This window comes from Amia ocellicauda, chromosome 18 (genome assembly GCF_036373705.1).
Source record: "Amia ocellicauda isolate fAmiCal2 chromosome 18, fAmiCal2.hap1, whole genome shotgun sequence".
In the NCBI taxonomy this organism is placed as follows: domain Eukaryota; kingdom Metazoa; phylum Chordata; class Actinopteri; order Amiiformes; family Amiidae; genus Amia; species Amia ocellicauda.
Genome location: NC_089867.1, coordinates 16,730,126 through 16,742,619, shown reverse-complemented (window position 1 = coordinate 16,742,619; position 12,494 = coordinate 16,730,126). Strand labels below are relative to the sequence as shown.

The 12,494-nt window shown below is 41.6% G+C and overlaps 1 long non-coding RNA gene across 1 annotated transcript; it reads right to left on the bottom strand.

Annotated features, from left to right (window-relative positions):
• Positions 1-9,537: 9,537 nt before the first annotated feature.
• On the bottom strand, positions 9,538-10,173 carry LOC136714046 (uncharacterized). Its single transcript, XR_010805007.1, has 2 exons — positions 10,085-10,173; positions 9,538-9,620 (listed from the first exon to the last, which is right to left on the bottom strand). It is a non-coding gene; the product is annotated as an uncharacterized LOC136714046 (long non-coding RNA).
• Positions 10,174-12,494: the final 2,321 nt, after the last annotated feature.

Here is a 12,494-nt window from a genome sequence, read left to right as displayed (position 1 = left end):
CAGGTCCTCTGTGTTGTTGTATTCTAATTCTGTCTTCCTAATTAATTCAGTTGTGTCTGTGAATTTGATACAGTGCTGTTTCTTGCCTTTGTAATATTGAGTATTATCAGAACAGTGTGTGTCAGTGTTATTAAACCAAGCAAATTGCCTTGGATGTGCAGACCTGCAGTCTGAACAAGATCCGTCCATCGATCCACGCTGATACACACGCTTCTCCGCACAGATCCCCTGAGATTGGAACACAAGAATACCACAAAAACCAACATTTCAAAACAGTTTAATTTATACAATATATGTACACATACAGCTATTAACTTCCAATTAATACATTTTAAACTACTTTACATTTACACCTTTAAGTTTTAAGAATTTTCACAATTCTTTTAGGAGTTAAAAAAAAAAATTCACACACATATGCACACACACACATCCACAAACACACCAGCAACATTTACTGGCATCGACCTCGAGACTAAATAAATGAGGGGATTCCTGAAAAGGTTGGACATTGCTGGTATGTGGTTTTCACACAGGCCCTGAGGAGCTGTAAACCTTCACTCTTTTCACTCATGTAATCTTTGTGTTATAATTAGTAATAATAATACTGCTAATTAATGAAGTATTTGAAAGTGTCAGAACATGGGATTTTATCAGAGGCCTTTATGACTTTGAACACAACAATTCCACAAGTGAAAAAACGTCTCAACCTCTATACCCAGCAGAGCAATTTCCTATTTCGGAGTCTCTGGAGAGTTCACTGAACTCTGCATTGGTGATCACGCACACACCAGTGAAGGATACCCCCTGGATTGGGCTTCCTCTGCAATGTTGTCAAGAGTGTACCAAAGAGAGCGCTACAATACAGGTCTTAGATCTTAACGCCTTACAGACAACCAAAGAGAGCCGCTGCTGGACAGAACTGATGTGGCTTAAATACCCACTATGAAAGGTTTCCAGCAAATACAAATTCTGTTCAGCTTTTGAAACTGCTCATCACTATTAATGGTGTTTTGCATTAGTCCTCGATAGCAGAGACCCATAGCCTCAGGTCTCACACACACTGATGCATTCAGACCACAACTTCTTCACAATAGTGATTACAGCCACGTTTCTCAACAGGTGTCTGTTAACCTCAAAGCCAGTAATCACCCGATTTCATGCTTGAGTTCATATCACATAGCCTGTGCTCATTCAACATGAATTACCTAAGAACAGCCACTTAAATAAGGTGGCACTAGTAGGATTACAAGACAATCTCAAGTCCTTTTAAGTGTGCACCTCCCTCCCTCCCTCTCTCTCTCTCTCTCTCTCTCTATCTATCTATCTATATATATATATATAGTAGAGGTCTTCACGGGTCCAAAAATGTGTGCCCGAACCCGAAGAGACCCGGAAATGTGTTTCCCGGACCCGACTCGGACCCGTCTATTATTTGAAATCTGGACCTGTTCCGAAAACAGAGCTACTTTGTCAGAATGAGCGCCTAGCGGAAGTACGCGTGCGCAGTGAACACGCCCAGAAATCTGTTGGTAATAATTATGAACATTTAAAATGATTTTGGCCGTGTTATTTCATAGTGACCAATTTGCTATGTACGGATAGATGACAGGATGAGCTGCATAGGGTTTGAAAGCTTCTAACACAGTAATAGTGATGAAAAACAGAGGGCAGCCCATTCTGACGGTGCTTTATGTCCGACAGGATGAGCTGCCTCGGATTTGAAGTGTTAAAATACAGTAATAGTGCTGAGAAACAGCTGGTACCCATTCAGACGGGGCTTTATGTCGGACGGGATGAGCTGCTTAATGTTTTCCGTCGGGGCAGCTCATTCCAGCTGGTCGCCCATTGTTTCCAGATACCGGGCAGCCCATCCTGATCGGGAAGCGCAGTTTGTCACAACACAGACCCGAATGAACCCGATCGGCACAGAGCCCACAGCTAATCGCTTTTAACAAGTTAATTTACAAGTTGTGAAAATAAAACTGTGTGTCTTACCTAATGTAACGTTAGTAGCTTCTCTCCGGTACCGGCCCGGGACGCACAGTCCGTCCTCCTCAGCTGGTAAAATGACACCCATGTTGCTCCTCTTGCTGATCGAAAGCGCCGGTATAATCCGCTCATTATTTCAGCTTCACGGTGGCGGAGGACAAACGCGACTTTGCAGTTTTTTGTATCACTTCCACCGTTTGCGCTTTTGAACTATAATAGCGACTGCTCCATCAGTGCCACGGCGCCGACGTTGCACGACTACTGTGCGGTCATTGCGCTGAGACGCGTCGGCCATAGATTTTAGATACAAAGCGAACGAACTCCAACCACGATATCAAAAATCGCGCCCGCTCCCATAATGCATTTCGGTTCACGTCTGCAAAATAATCAGTTTCTCTGGTTTTACTATTTATATTTATATTACCTGCCTCGCTGACCTTGGGATCTCTGGGACTGCTCTCACCTGGTTCTCCTCCTACCTCAGCGACCAGTCCTAGCAAGTGACAGGGCGAGGCTCCTCATCCACCCCCAACCTCTCCTCACAGGCGTTCCCCAAGGCTCCGTCCTGGGCCCGCTCCTGTTCTCTCTCTATACTCGCTCCCTGGGCCCCCTCATCGCTTCCCATGGCTTCTCCTAACACTTCTACACTGATGATGCCCAGATCTTCCTGTCTTTTCCCTCTTCTGACCCTGTCATCCCCTCACGCATCTCTTCCTGCTTGTCTGCTATCTCCGCCTGGATGCACTCGCACCACCTCAAGCTCAACCTCTCCAAATCAGATCTCCTCTTTTTCCCCCACTCTTCCTCACCTTCTGCTGACCTTCCCATCTCGATCCCCGTGGAATCCACCACACTCTCTCCTTCTTCTTCCGCTAAAAATCTAGGAGTCACCCTCGATCCTGCGCTCTCCTTCTCCCAGCACATCACCACGCTGACGCGCACCTGCAGATTCTTCGTCAAAACGGCAGAGTCCTTGACCTCATTCCGGCGCTTACTCAAGATGCATCTCTTCTGACAGCACTTGTAATATTAGTCCTCTATCCCTGCTAGATAGCACTTTTTTTTTATTTGCTTCTCGCGTTCTTGATTGTTTTCCTCCTTGCTCCCTTTCCTGTAGCCCTTGTCTGTGACCCAACATCTTGACAGCACTTAGCTTTCACCGTCCAGGATGTAGGACCTCACTTACTGTACTTGTGTAAACTGTAAATTGGAATTTGTAAAATGTATTTTGAATTTGCTGTTTTAGCCAAATTGAATTTGTAATGATTGATGCCTTGATCTTCTCTGTATTTTTGCACTTATGTTGTAAGTCGCCCTGGATAAGGGCGTCTGCCAAGAAATAAAAATAATAATAATAATAATAATAATAGGTATGCGTTTGGGTAAAATGAACATTTTTGTTTTATTCAATAAACTACTGACAACATTTCTCCCAAATTCCAAATAGAACTATGAATGGAATGGCTGCCATACATGTAGAGATGCTGATTTAAGAAAAAATTGCAGTGGTCTAATTTTTTTCCAGACCTGTATATATATATATATATATATATATATATATATATATATATATATATATAAAACAGAAACATAGATGTAATACTTCACAAAAAGAGATGCAGTTTCATACATAGTATTGGTTAATTACAGGAGGCTTTTCATAGTCTATGCTTCCTACAGTCAGAAAAGGGGCTGTTTTTCTTTGCCTTTGGACACATTAGTTTCAGAAGCCCGAGTTTTTGTTTCAGAAAGTAAAACAATAATAAATATGTGGCTGAAAGTATTGGTACCCTTCCACTTTTAAATAAAAACATTTGTTTGGTTACAATTTTAAGAACAATTTTTCCAGTTTTTATTGAAATGTATGCAGCTTAATGTCTCAATGTAGCATAGAAGAAATAAACAATTGGAGATAAAAAAACAAATCATGGAATAATTTTTTTCACAAAATGTAACCCCTTAAACTGACAAACCCCTCAGGTACCCTTAAAAGGGTAATACATCTGTGAGCTTCTCTTTAATCTCATGTTTGGTTTTTATACCCCCATCAATTTTTGCTAACCTAAACTTTTTTTAACCACTTACCACTTACCTTTGCACTATTTCAGATTGTTCACTGGACTTGAAATGCTTACATTTCAATAAAAACTGGGTTTTAAAACTTTTGACCGGTAGTGTACATATACCAATATATATACAGTGAGGGAAAAAAGTATTTGATCCCCTGCTGATTTTGTGTGTTTGCCCACTGACAAAGAAATGATCAGTCTATAATTTTAATGGTAGGTGTATTTTAACAGTGAGAGACAGAATAACAACAAAAAAATCCAGAAAAATGCATTTCAAAAAAGTTATAATTTGATTTGCATGTTAATGAGTGAAATAAGTATTTGATCCCCTATCAATCAGCAAGATTTCTGGCTCCCAGGTGTATTTTATACAGGTAACGGGCTGAGATTAGGAGCACTCTCTTAAAGGGAGTGCTCCTAATCTCAGCTCGTTACCTGTATAAAAGACACCTGTCCACAGAAGCAATCAATCAATCAGATTCCAAACTCTCCACCATGGCCAAGACCAAAGAGCTGTCCAAGGATGTCAGGGACAAGATTGTAGACCTACACAAGGCTGGAATGGGCTACAAGACCATCGCCAAGCAGCTCGGTGAGAAGGTGACAACAGTTGGTGCGATTATTCGCAAACACAAAATAACTGTCAGTCTCCCTCGGTCTGGGGCTCCATGCAAGATCTCATCTCGTGGAGTTTCAATGATCATGAGAACGGTGAGGAATCAGCCCAGAACTACACGGGAGGATCTTGTTAATGATCTCAAGGCAGCTGGGACCATAGTCACCAAGAAAACAAATGGTAACACTACGCCGTGAAGGACTGAAATCCTGCAGCGCCCGCAAGTTCCCCCTGCTCAAGAAAGCACATGTACAGGCCCGTCTGAAGTTTGCCAGTGAACATCTGAATGATTCAGAGGAGAATTGGGTGAAAGTGTTGTGGTCAGATGAGACCAAAATCAAGCTCTTTGGCATCAACTCAACTCGCCGTGTTTGGAGGAGGAGGAATGACCCCAAGAACACCATCCCCACCGTCAAACATGGAGGTGGAAACATTATGCTTTGGGGGTGTTTTTCTGCTAAGGGGACAGGACAACTGCACCGCATCAAAGGGACGATGGACGGGGCCATGTACCGTCAAATCTTGGGTGAGAACCTCCTTCCCTCAGCCAGGGCATTGAAAATGGGTCGTGGATGGGTATTCCAGCATGACAATGACCCAAAACACACAGCCAAGGCAACAAAGGAGTGGCTCAAGAAGAAGCACATTAAGGTCCTGGAGTGGCCTAGCCAGTCTCCAGACCTTAATCCCATAGAAAATCTGTGGAGGGAGCTGAAGGTTCGAGTTGCCAAACGTCAGCCTCGAAACCTTAATGACTTGGAGAGGATCTGCAAAGAGGAGTGGGACAAAATCCCTCCTGAGATGTGTGCAAACCTGGTGGCCAACTACAAGAAACGTCTGACCTCTGTGATTGCCATCAAGGGTTTTGCCACCAAGTACTAAGTCGAAGGGGTCAAATACTTATTTCCCTCATTAACATGCAAATCAATTTATAACTTTTTTGAAATGCGTTTTTCTGGATTGTTTTGTTGTTATTGTCTCTCACTGTTAAAATACACCTACCATTAACATTATAGACATAATATATATATATATATATATATATATATATATATATATATATATATATTATGGTGAAGCCTTCATCCAGCAGTGGATCTGTATAGGCTGATGATATATACAACCAAGAGGAAGAGCACAGAGAATATGGGAAGATGAAAGCAGATGTTTTGCTGGCGTAAACTGGAGAAGACACACTGTGGATGAAAACAGGAGGAAACATCTTGGTAAGGCCTTCAGCCTGCAGTGGATGGCCAAAAACTGATGATGATGACGGTGATATATATATATATATATATATATATATATATATATATATATATATATATATATATTCCAGCAGTTCTGATCTATCCCTTACACTGTGGAGCAGCACGCAAATAAAAGAACAGTAAAGTGCAGTCGATTCCAGCGAAACTGTGGCATAATACAGCATGGTAAAGACAGCACACAAACGGTGTGCAGTAAACATGCAGGGCACAGTGTAACGAGAGACACACTGCCTGGCACACCCTCAAAGCTGGGCCAAGAGCATGTAAAGAACATGCAGGAGCCTTTTCCCATGTGGTAACAGGACTTAGAGGTGCCTTTTCGGGATGCCCAGGGGCCAAGTGTGGAAGGTGGTAGGTCAAACAATATCTGCTTTGTCATACAGAGGCAGGTCACACAGTAGCAGACTGCTTTTGTACTCCAAATCAGGTCGATCTCCCCGCTCTTCCTCGGACAGCGCATAGACCGAGGTCTCATTCACATTCAGGAAATTTACTAGGAAATAAAAATAAACAAACAAATAAATAAATACATGAATAGATCAATAAAGTGATGTTCAGTCCATACATTTATCGATTAATCTGCTTCATCATTTTTACACTTCACTGCCCAGGTTTGGCGCATGTATCCTTTTGTTTTTTTACCCCCACCTCTCAGAGAGAAAAGGGCTGGTTATTTTTAAAACAGTTGATTTACCTTTACTCCAGTCTTCACCTTCGCTTCTCTATGGCTATCTTTAGTAAAGTGACTCAGAAGAGATCTTTCTGTTCCCCCAACAAAGGTCACCGAGCATCTGACTGGTGTTACTAAAGGTTGTTTTGGTGAGGGTCTGTGGTCCAGGATCTCATTCAGACTGCTGTGAACTGCAGTTGCTTTACTTCAAGCTTACAGTATTGTGCAAAGGTTTTAGGCAGGTGTGAAAAATGCTGTAAAGTAAGAATGCTTTCAAAAATGGACATGTTAATAGATTATATTTATCAATTAACAATGCAAAGTGAGTGAACAAAAGAAAAATCTACATCAAATACATATTTGGTGTGACCACCCTTTGCCTTCAAAACAGCATAAATTCTTCTAGGTACGCTTGCACAGTTTTTGAAGGAACTCGGCAGGTAGGTTGGTCCAAACATCTTGGAGAACTAACCACAGCTCTTCTGTGGATTTAGGCAGCCTTAGTTGCTTCCCTGGCAGACTCGATGATGTTGAGATCAGGGCTCTATGGGGCCGCATACCATCACTTCTAAGTATCTGCCTGTACTTCTCAGCATTGAGGAGACCATTCATTCTGATCAAATCCCCAACTCCATTTACAGAAATGCAGCCCCAAACTTGCAATGAACCTCCACCATGCTTCACTGTTGCCTGCAGACACTCATTCGTGTACCGCTCTCCAGCCCTTCAGTGAACAAACTGCCTTCTGCTTCAGCCACATATTTCACATTTGACTCATCAGTCCAGAGCACCTGCTGCTATTTTTCTGCACCCCAGTTCCTGTGTTTTTGTGCATAGTTGAGTCGCTTGGCCTTGTTGAAACGTCAGAGGTAGGCCTTTTTGGCCATAAGTCTTCCATGAAGGCCACTTCTGATCGGACTTCTCCGGACAGTCGATGGGTGTACCAGGGTCCCACTGTTTTCTGCCAATTCTGAGCTGATGGCACTGCTGGACATCTTCCGATTGCGAAGGGAAGTAAGCATGACGTGTCTTTCATCTGCTGCAGTAAGTTTCCTTGGCCGACCACTGCGTCTACGGTCCTCAACGTTGTCCGTTTCTTTGTGCTTCTTCAAAAGAGCTTGGACAGCACATCTGGAAACCCCTGTCTGCCTTGAAATTTCTGCCTGGGAGAGACCTTGCTGATGCAGTATATCTACCTTGTGTCTTGTTGCTGTTCTCAGTTTTGCCATGGTGTAGGACTTTTGACAGTAAACTGTCTTCAGCAACCTCACCTTGTTAGCTGAGTTTGGCTGTTCCTCACCCAGTTTTATTCCTCCTACACAGCTGTTTCTGTTTCAGTTAATGATTGTGTTTCAACCTACATATTGAATTGATGATCATTAGCACCTGTTTGGTATGATTGTTTAATCATACATCTGACTATATGCCTACAAAATCCCTGACTTTGTGCAAGTGAACCTAGAAGAATTGATGCTGTTTTCAAGGCAAAGGGTGGTCACACCAAATATGGATTTGATGTAGATTTTTCTTCTGTTCACTCACTTTGCATTTTGAATTTTGTTAATTGATAAATACATATTTTTGAAAGCATTATTACTTTACAGCATTTTGTTACACCTGCCTAAAACGTATGCACAGTACTGTACATCAACCACTTGTCCCATCTTGCACTGCTCCTGTAGGACATATTTTCTTTTGTACCTTTTTGCCATTCATTCATAATCCTTGCTTGATGTTTTTTTATAAACTTATTTAATAAAGTTATTCAGCGCTCTCCCTGTTCCTCTCTCTGCGTCCCTTTCTCTTTCTTTTCCTCTCTCTTGGTTTCCTCTCTCTCTCTCTGTACCCTCATTATCTGTCGCTCTCTATATGTCTCTTTCTTTCCCCATCCGATGAAACCCTAAGCTGCACAAGTAACTGGTTTAACCAAGCTTCCAATATAATGCAGCCTCCTCTGCTGAAACACATAGATATATAGATATATATCATATTTTTTCCTGCAGGTCTAGGCCTGCAGGAACAGGAAGTAGATGTAAATCTTCGCCAGCGCAGACTGGAGCCCTTCAGAAGTTTTCCAGCGAGCTCAGTAGATGAGCCTGGGCTTCCAACGACAGGAGGAAGTGAGACATATGTAGCTCCTCACCGTAGGAAGTGTTATCAATGGCTACGGCAGCAGCAACAACAACACCAGAGACCACGGTTTCCATGCCTTCAACTATATTCGGTACCACCAACACAAGTGTCGTTCTAACTGTGCTGCGTATCCTGCAGCTGCTTTTTATCACAGCATTTATTTTAAGTGACTGGATGTAGAGGAAAAAATAAATTAAACTTAATTAAAAAAATAATAATAATTAGAAAACACCACCACCACTACTGCTACTACTACTGCTACTACTACTACTACTATTACTAATAATAATAATAATAATAATAATAATAATAATAATAATAATAATAATAATAATAATGAGGTAAATAACTTACTGGGCTTTGCAGGGCATTTGAGTTTCCTGAATTTCTTTCGCCAGATACAGTCGTTCACCAGGAAAGCCAATAAACACAAGCTGAACAGCACCAGGGCTATCACTATGACTATCACCAACAGCTGAGGACTGCCTTTTTCTTCTAGTGATAGAAAACAAACAACAAAGAACACTATGAGAAAACATCTTCCTTTTCTTTTCTTTTTGGCACTAGGGCTGTGGGTTCCATAAGGCAAATACTACAGCAAAGGCAGTCTAAACCCAAGAACACTACAGCAGATCAGATCAGATCAGATCAGAGCTGTGTTTGAGTCACTGCCTAAAAAAGAGTCACGACTATGAATGCAGCAGCAAGACCAAACATAGGCCTTTCACATCTCCGGCTACAACGGAAATGTGTATTTATACTGTATGTATGTACATAAGAGACCCTCACCTGGGTTCTCATGCAGAAGGTGGCACTCGGCATCATGAGTAGAGTTCCCAGGAAAGACCGTGATCATATTTAATGCTTCACACCTAAAAAGCAAGACAAGATGGGGAGATGAGAGAGTTGTTGAAGGCAGAGCCCTGAGGTGGGACCACGTCGCACTTTGCAACCACAGCGCAGCGTCGATTACGTTTCTCCGGCTAGCTCCCACACTGCATGTAACTCAAATCAAGATGATCTTTTAAATTCATTTCTGACACACACACACACACACACACACACAGCATTTTGTTCCTTTTCTTTAAAGGATAATTATCTATCTATCTTTCTGTCTATCTATGTGATCTGATCTCTATATGATGGATAAAGCTTTGATTCTGTATCTAGTAAACATTGTTAGTACGCACTACCTTACCAAGTTTTTTTCTTGTCTTTATTATTATTACTCCAAGTGGGTTTCTACAGGCATTTTTATTGGTGCAATTCAAATGACAGATTCCATTCTGAGGTTTCCTACTGCTGGCCAAAGTCCAAGAGAGTTAGCTTCACTCACCTTTTCAGTGGCTTGCATTTCCCTTTCACAGTGTCGGAGAAGGTGTTGTTGGTACAAATCTCACACTCGTAGTTGTAATGAAAACTACCTGTAACAATAAACCTCCTGTCATCCTCTCCTCAATACAAGAGGATTACTGTGTATTACTGTGTTGACTTTTATTCTAAATTGGTGGAACAACTCCATCATGTGTGAAACAAACTAAAAATAAGAGAAAACATCACAGAGTCTGAACAGTAAACCTAAGAGCTTGCACAGGGGGGTCTGTAGATCTCTCTGAACCACCAGCACAGGAAAAACTTGGAAATGTTGTTGAGTGGGTCCAGTGGGGCAACAATTGGCTGAAGTTGCTCTAAGGGAATAAGAGGCCCCCCAGTGCAGCCTTGCAATCCAGCGGCAGAATCACAGCAAGCAGACAGCAGGCAGCAGGGGTAGGAATGAAGTTAAAAGGTCCTTCCCGAGACCCCACGAGCGTTTAGGAGCTGTGAGCAGAGGACATTTGACTTACCATATCTCTTAACCTCTGTGCCTTTTCCACATTCCTTCTCTTTGATACAGGATTTGCTCCCTTCCCTCTCACAGACGAATCCATCTTCGCAGCCGCAGTTACTGTCCTCTGTCTCCGCGCACCCCACCCTGACCTCTACAGTGGCAGAGAAAGGGCACAGATTTCAACAGGGCAGTTGTCCATGGTATATACCCCCCAAAACCTTATCTCCACATGTCTTTCCTCAGTACAGTCAGCTGGAATCATTAGTTATTTCTTTGGGCCTGAACCAGTGTCTCAACAAGCTCAGCATATAAATGAACAAGCACTGGAACAAAATGAATAGACCTCTCCAAGTTCATAACTCAGTGTTAAGTGGTCTCATAATTTGTTCCAGAACCAGAGTTATGTAAACCACAAACAAGTTACTGCTCCACAGAGACTCAAGCTGCTCAACAGGTGATGAACACGAAGTCTTTCCTAGTCGATGTTGGTATCTTAGAATTTGAACTTAAATTCCACTTACAATTTCTTACCTCCTGCATTAACTATTCAAGACATTTACGTAAATAACAAGTTAATATGTATAGAACCTTTCCACTGGGACGCTGGCGAGTAAACGCATCGCATTGCTATGGACTCCTGTTCAAGCAAAGTCTTGAGTCTCTCACTACTTTTTCCTTCAAAACCATCAACAACGCATCAGTTTGCAAGTTTCTGCTGTTTTGAAAATGAAGGACTGGGGGAAACTCAGAATTGATCCCACACAGAATTACACTGGCTACTAAACATAATATATAATATAAAATACAGTACATTTAAATACATTGATAAAGTGGTGCTTTGTAATAAAATAAATTAACCAAAACACATTTTCTTATTCCTTATACATACCAATGAACGAACATAAAGATACAAAAAAAAAAAAAAAAACGATTATCTCAAACATCTGTACTAATCCCCACACTTTTCCACAACCCTAAAAAAGTTATTTGCAGTTGGTTCCATTTGCTCTCAGTGCACCAAGCCAGCGACATTTCCCCCCATAAATCGTGAGCCCGCTGTTTGGGGCACAGACTGGCTTTAGTGAGATGGGCAGACACTCACCTGACAGCAGGAGGAAGCCAGCTGCCAGTAGCAGAGGTAATACTCCCATGACCGATGCTGTCACTCGCATTGTCTCGCTCTCTCTGTGCAGCACACATGGGTTCTTGTGGTTTTTATATAGTTTCCAATTTGACGTCACAAAGAAGGGGGGTTGCTATTGTTTTTTTTCACTTTTTTTCTTCTAACTCTCATATCTTATCTCTGGACATATCAATGGTTGGCATTCAGAGATCATTTCTACATAGGGCTAGATTCAAAGAAATTAGCACCTGTCATGGACTACGCAATATTATATTAGATTGAGTAGTCCTAAACTTGTCCTAATCAAGATCTGTTCAACCAGCCAAATGTCTGTTTGTAGTTACTAAAGTTAGTCAGTTAGTTAGTTAGCTTTCTATTCATATTCAGAGGTAAGTTCAATTTAATATTAAATGCCGTGTGGGGCCAGGATTTCACTCCACTCCTTATCTATGTATCCATGTATCTATCTATCTGTATGTATATATATATATATATATATATATATATATGTGTATTATTATTATTATTTTAATTTTTTTAGGAAAGCACAATCAAAACAAGGCATTTGGCTAGTGACAGCACACATCTCACACATCTCTTCCTTGTTAGCTTGTGGTGAAAAAGATTGCAAAAAAGTACAGGGGACACTATATTTTAAAATGCGTTTCTGTTTCAGCCGAGAAACTTGAAAGAAGAAGAGGAGGAGGGGGATGCGAAGAAGATGATCTTACACTTCACCACAAGGTGTGAAAGAATTTCATTTCCCTCTGTTTTGCATGTGACTGCGCTAGAATC